Source organism: Metopolophium dirhodum, chromosome 1, assembly GCF_019925205.1.
Source record: "Metopolophium dirhodum isolate CAU chromosome 1, ASM1992520v1, whole genome shotgun sequence".
Taxonomy (NCBI): domain Eukaryota; kingdom Metazoa; phylum Arthropoda; class Insecta; order Hemiptera; family Aphididae; genus Metopolophium; species Metopolophium dirhodum.
This window is the reverse complement of record NC_083560.1, coordinates 121913441-121921367: the sequence shown is the minus strand read 5'-3', so window position 1 is coordinate 121921367 and position 7927 is coordinate 121913441.

Sequence of the window (7927 nt, the reverse complement as noted above, 5' to 3'; positions counted from 1 at the left end):
TCATTTAAAGGGTTCCTATTTTTAGTCCAATTGATTTTATACTTAACCTTACTTCCATTAGAATACTGTAAACTTTAAATCGAAATCCGTTTTCAAGAGTAAAATCCATAAAACCAAATCTCTACAAATTTGTCAAGTGAAACGGTATATACAGTTAAAAAATCCTTTTTGATATAATGACTGAAGTAATGTGCTTTAATATAATAGTGAATGTGTCCAGAACCTTTATTGTATTATAGTACGACGAGTTGATCGAGGACGTGTGATCATAATTTCATAATTAATATATAAACAATATTTAATATAATTTATCCAAGCATCATATTGTAAGATCATCGTCAGTTACAAAGAATATTTAAAATACAATTTTGATAATTTAATCTATAGTTTTATATTTTTGTAAGTCTTGTTACATGTGTTCCTACTCGCAGAAGAAATAAATAACATGACTATGATATGTCTGCTCTGAAAAAATAAATCAAAAATAGCATGACGCACCTTACAACATTTTATTTATTGTATTTACATGTATATTCCACGCACAACTTTTGCAGTGTATTATTATTGGGCTATTGGGGGTTAGGTAACAGAGATTGTCTAGTGCAAATGACAGAATACTAAATATACCTGCCGAAAATAATATTATACAACACACTATATTATTCTGTGGCTGCAGGATTTGCTCAAGAAATATAATTTCCACCTACCATCGACAGTGGTACACGCACGCACGTCTCTACTATTTGGCCCCGAGCAGTGAACACGTGCCATGGTGGCGTTTTATATTATTATTATTATTGCGACAGTCTGTCTCTCCGGATAAGACTTACCCGTACGGTGGTGAATTTATTGTTGGCGGTTGCTCAAAGCTAGTGGCAAAAATTCATATATAATAATAATAATATGCTGCGACAAAATATTCATTACAAAACACACAGAGTGATTCACCTCATTTTATCCTTTAATTATGCGTTTATTCAAATTATTATAATTTTTGGAATTCTTATCAGTATACCGTCATACTTTTAAATATTTAACATTTTTACTTAGCCATTTAAGGAGAAGGTACCTACTCCTTATCCTGTGCCGATACAAACTTATTTTTCCAAACGATTATTAATTCATTTATTATTTATTGTAAATCATTGAGCAAATAATTATTTAATTTTTTTAATTCAAAAACTAGGAAATCAAATTATATAATGGGGAACGGGTGTGCTTGGTAAATTGTTGTTGTGTGCGAGTTTCTTGACTGCGAGGATTATTGTTTTCACAGATATTACAAACAATTTACTGAAAAATCTAAAAAGGGCTTTCTAAATCTTTTGTGAATTAATAACTTCCTTATCGAGATAATGTTTGAGGTGTAGGGTAAATATTATGTACGAATACAAAAGGGGTGACTTCCCATGTTAGGGTAGGACGATCTTGGTATTGCTTAGTATCTTTTTCTTCGGGGTTTAACGTGACTTTTTAACGTAAAATAATATTATATTATCGTTTGTATCTGGAGATTCTATTAGACACTTCTCTTCGAAAGGTAAATGTTTTTATATAGACATTTAAAGTTTACATTTTGACGAAATTGAATATTTGAACGATGAATAACGGGTTTAGTTATATTGCTGTAATGTATTTTTCCCGTGGGGATTTGATAAATAGTAAGTTTAATTTTTAGTTTACATACAGAATGACATCTTCAAAACAACTATATAGATTTTTGGTATTATAGTTTATACCATATCACTATTCACTATAAGTTAAATTAATTAATATAATAATTAATCTCAATATATTGTATATTATAATAGCATGCTGGAGCAGATCGTTTCTGCTCAGCATAATTGTACGTACCTATTCAATGAATATGATATCAATTAAATATTATAATATGTTTCACCTAACCTGTAGGTAATAAATATGACCAACCAAATATAAACAAAAAATACGAAACTTCAAATCCAGACCCACTCAATAAAGGTATATTGGAAATGTGTCAAATAGAGGTTAAAAATACGGCGTTCTAATAACCATATTGATAGTTTATATCTGTGCTTTATTTCTAAAAACCAGAAAATGTTTTTTGCAATTTTTAAAATTTAAACTACACGAAATTATTAAAAATTGATAGGAATTGTTTATAATTTTTTTTTTTTAATGAATGAGTTAGTTTTCATAAGATCATAATTCAATCTAACCGAAAAAAAATTGGTTACGAAAAATCGGTTATTGTGTTTAGATTTACGCTGATTACGTCTTATGAGTTTAGCAACAACGTTAATGTGACGAAATCTTCTTTTTTATATTATAATATTGTATTAGTACACAAAATTTCGGAGTCAATAAGGGCAACAACTACGAATTCGATCAGAGATGTATATCCATCTACTTCAGTCCGGTGAGTTTCCTGTTGGATGGCCTTTGTCAAACGCTGTATATATTATATTATATTTAATATAATTTACTTACGAGTTTATTTCAATGAACCGCTCTAAATTTGAATAAACTATAATATTAGATTGTTTAAAACACCCTCACTAGGTATACATATAATATATTATGGACTTATTGTTGTTTGTCTGTTGTCATACGTTTCCGTATCGAGTGAATATCATCGTGGACACGAACGATCATAGGTGATTATTGCATAAATTACAGCTAGGTAGTACTCACTGTATCTGGTATAGAGATACAGGATATTAGGAAGGTCGGGATTGTAAGTTAATAATGCCGGAGTAACGTCACATTAAAATCTGTCTACTCGTATGTAATTTAACGAATCGATGGCCAAAAGTTCAGACCGGAGTTCAGACCCAAAAGGGTATGGCATCATGAATAGTAGGTACTAGGTACACTCACACAAGTATATACAGTGCCTGATTCACCAAACCTGTTCACCCCCTTTTTCTTCTTCGATATTGTAATGATTCAAAATTTTTAATCTAGTTTTTAGGATCTATTTTTTGTAGTTCTTAAAAAATATACTTTAAGAAATTAAGACCATATTTTTTAATTTTTGAGATGTTTTTACTGCTTAATTAGCGATAAGTATTATTGGTCTTTCAACCGAAGTTATTTAACGAGAACAAAAATCTCAATAATTTTAAAATATGGTCTTTACCAGGGCTTGCAAACGTTATAATATCGTTATGATTATAACGTTATATTTGACAAAAAACGATTTAAATTTGTAAATGTAATTATAACGGAAAGTTTTTATTAGAAAAATTCAACAAACCGTCAGTACTATAGGAACAATAAGTTGCAGTTACAGTCAAGTTTAAACCGAAACTGCACAGTAGTTCTATATGAATATAAATATGTAATTAATATATATAATAATATTATATAAAACAATTCTATGTAAATCTAAGGTTTTAATACGTAATATAAAATTCCTCATACATTTTTCTACCTTTGACAAAAAAAAAGTTTACCAGAAAGTCAAACTAATTATTTATGAACGTTTGAAGTTATAATTTTTTGACATTGGATTTTTAGCGGTAAATAAATTAACGAATTCTTATCGAATGGTTTTCTTATTTTGTTGTTATTATTTAAAAACGAATATGCATGGATACTTTAAATATTCACATAATATTTATTTTATTTTTATTTAGTTTAGTTTTTACAGGCAAGGATTGACAATTTAAAACAAAGTATCTTATAAGTAATCCATACTGCTGTCACTAAACAATCTAAAAAAAAAAATGTATAAACATACCTACTTTCAATTTTTTTACATTAAATTCAAATATTTTATCATTGAATTTAAATTTAACGCCATCGATTACAGTGACTCACTTGTGACCTGCCGTACCACAGAGCAGTGTCACCTTTTTTTAAATGTACATACATTTATGTTAGGTAGGTACCTATATTATTATTTTCAATTATATTCAGGGTGTAAAGAAATAATTGATAAACTTAATGAAATAAATACATGACTAATATTGTTTGTTCTTATTAATGTAGCCGTCCCCCCCGACGTTGTCCAGGCCAAAGATTTGTATTTTTAATAAATAGATTTGTACGAAATGTATAATATGTTATTGGTATTTCTTCCAATTCTAATATTAATATAATAAGTAATCAATTCCAACCATTTAGATAAGCAAAAAAATTCCTATTTCGTAAGCGGAAAAAAAATCATGCGTGATCTACCCTTTAGCCTATATGAGTTGAAAAATTAAGCTATATACAGTATATACTCTACAAATTTCAAGTAATCCATTAATAAAACTTTTGATGAAAATGGTCCAGTGGTTTTTTGAGTCTATTAACTTCAGATGTTTACCATTATCCAATTTTAGTTGTTTAATCCGTTTTCGCCCCGGAAAAAATTAAAATTTAGATTATATACCTGAATGTATCTTGGTTTTGGTTTACCTACATAACTCAGTTCACAGATAAATTTGCATCGCTTTACGAACTAATTCTACCGAGATGGACAAAGATTAATTTATAGTGGATTGGATATAACACTGTGTATAAATCTAATCGTGTTTCAGGCTACTCTTTAAACTTTCCTGATATCTCCAAGAATTTTAAACTTTCACAAAATCGGTTAAGTAGTTTTTGGGTACCTATATAATAGCTTTAAATATACATTCAGCTCTCATATATGTTTTAAGATACAATTTCTTTATTTTAAACCATACATACGTGACGATTTGATGGATGTTTTTACCTCATCTACCCGAGTAAGCAATGGCAACCATTAATAAAAAAAAAAAAATCCTAATATATACTAATTATAATAACTTCTATAACCAATAAAAACGATTTATAAAGAAAAATGTGTAAATCTCAAAAACCTTTGTTTGAGCACCTCTCCGGGTTGGACCTACTGGGACCAATTTTGAATCAAAACCATCCAGGGAATCACTTGCGAATTCATCAAAATCGGTCCAGCTGTTTAGGAGAAGTTCAGTAGCATACAAATGGACAAAAGAAATATATTATGTAATAGAAAGATAAAAATTTTATTTTGAAATATATAACAAACAATAATCATAATAATTAAATGTTAAATAAAAAAAAAATTGAATAAACATGATTATTACATAGGTAATTAATTACATGTACTGTTTATTTATGTTATACCCTAAGTGAGCGTTTCTCAAACTGTAGGTCATGACCCACTGGTGGGTCGTGAAATATTTTTTGAATTATATAGATTTCAAGAAATGTATGTTAAATTAATATTAAATATACTTATTAATCATATTATTATAGTAATAAAATACCAAAAATTACGTGGGTAATAAATAATAATTCATCGTATATTTTTCTTATTACGACGGGTATTAATACGCCTTATAATTAAAAGTACATTATTTTGTACAAATATATTGATTATAAACCTATAAAATAATAAATGCCCAATAAAAGTAATAAACAAGTTTTGTTTTTTATAACTATTTTTTGAAAAGTTAAACCACGTGAGTCGTGAACGATTTTTCGGGGGAAATTTGGGTCACGGTACAAAAAATATTGAGAACCACTCACTGCCCTAAGTACATTAGTAGTAGTATATATTCATATTCAGTAATATACAGTAATTTTTTCCCATTTGTTCCTGTTTTTTATCAGTCATTTGTCTTAAGCCACTATCAGCACAGTTGATAATATATGTTGTTCGGTAAATATTATTCAAGTCAACAGCTAAAAAAATACATTAATAATTTTGTTCCCCCGGCTTAAGACACTCTTTGCGTTTACAAGCAACTTTTATATATGTGTTGTTATTTAAATGTCGTGGCATAGGTACTTATTGTTCAGTGATTTGTTCGTTAGTGACTGGGTGGTCGCCACCTGTACTTTTTAACTTTTATCGTGTCAATTAAAGTTCTAATATCTACTGCTCCTGTGCATTTCTCGTGTAATTAAGTTCACCACTCAACTCAGCAACATTTGAGTATTGGTCGACGATATATTGTGCCATTGTATTTGTTATGTGTTGTTAGGCCGATGTTTGTTTTTTTATTGTATTTTTTTTATCCCTATTGGCCGCCGTACGCCGTTTGCAAATTATTTTACTAAATTAAACATTGCATTGAGGGATTTATCCGCGGACAGTTATATTCCTAATATTACACACAAGTTGTTTGTGCCCCGAAGGTCATTATTTTTTGTATTAAATGATTGTATTTGTATAAAACCTTCGGGTACCATTGTACCAATATATTTTTCGATTTATTATAATTGGTCAATGATCAATCAGGCAGCTATTGTAAAAATATATGATTTACATATTCAACTGTTGGAATTATAAAAAAATGTTCTACCAACTTTGCAACAGTAAATTTAATTTTTATGTTTATTTATTTAAGAATCCAGCAGTTCATATATTATTATAATATATCATATTCATGAGGGTACATACTCTGCGTCCAAGACTGTCACACATAGTACCTACATATTTCATAATAATTCCATTTCCATATTTGGTAAATTTTGTTTATTTACGTATGTATTGATTAATTTATTATTATAAAACATTTGATGTGCGTGAGTGGGAATATCAATAATTTTTAATTTAATTTGTTTTATTGATATCAAAAAATTATAGATGTGACTAACTGTGACCTGTGTTTTATGATTTAATAATTATTATAAAATATATATTTGTATAAAATCAGAGACTAAATCAAATGAAAGATATAACAAATTTTTATTTAGTTTTAGAGCTGAATTGGAGATAATTCTCATAAACATTGCATGTGAATTTGTATGTTTCCGTTAGAATGTCTTATGAGAAACATAGTTTTGATTTTTAGTCCTTGACAATAAAAATTAAAAATTGAACATAATATTTTTTATTCTAATATTTAAATATCTAGAATAAACTTAAAATTCATCTAAATATTATTTTTAATTTTCTTGTGAATAGAAAATCATAGTTTAAGATTTATTAGAATGTGTGAAGTTTTTACGATTAATATTTTTTGAAAAACAAGTAATAATAACAAAATTACAACTATCGGTGTCGTAGTTAAAACATTATTACAGTTACGTTTTAAATCAAAATTGTAATTAATTCTTAATTTTAATCAAAAATGCAAGTAATAGAAACTATGAGAAACTTCTATTAAATAATCTAGCCTATTAGGTGTTAAAATAAAAAAATTTTGAATATTTAACCAGACAATTATTTACATATCATATTGTTACGAACAAACAACATAAAATCTAAAAAGGTCTTTTTCAAGACCACTAAACAAAAAATAGCGCAAAACAAGACAAATTGACAAATGTAAATCACACATTGTTATTGGAAATATCGGAACAACGGTGTGATTTTCATCTATCAATCGAAATCCAGCGGACCAACCAGCACCGGACTAGATTGTCGAAGAGGGTATAAATACCGGACACTCTCGACCATTTAGTCAGTCTATCACTATCATCACTATCCAGCCAACAGTTTTCCTGTTAAGACGTCTTCTGCCAACTACTACTCCGCAGCCAGCGTTCATTGACAGCTCCTTCATTCAGCCGTTCTCACCGCTCTCAACAGGGCATCAGCCCGCACTGGCTCACACCAGTGAACCCGTCCACATTTAAACAGCCGTTCTCACTGCTTCAACAGGGCTCCAGCGTCCACGGTTCACACCACGAACCTTCAACTCAAACAGCCGTTTTCACCGCTCTCCAACAGGGCACCAGCGCCCATAAGTAAGCTGTCGCGGAAGCGACGTCCCTCCGTTTTAGCTGTCGTGGGGCCGCACCCTCACATAGCCACAGCATCCCCCCCCCCCAAAAAAAAACACACCCACGCCCTACACACATGGGCAAAAAACGCAAAGGGGTTAACCCCTCTACCAACCACTCACTTAAAATTGCACGTCAACGTTCTGCTCCCCCCTCTCCAACTCCATCAAAAACATCCGACTCTGAAACCTTAGACTCTTTTTCTGACTCG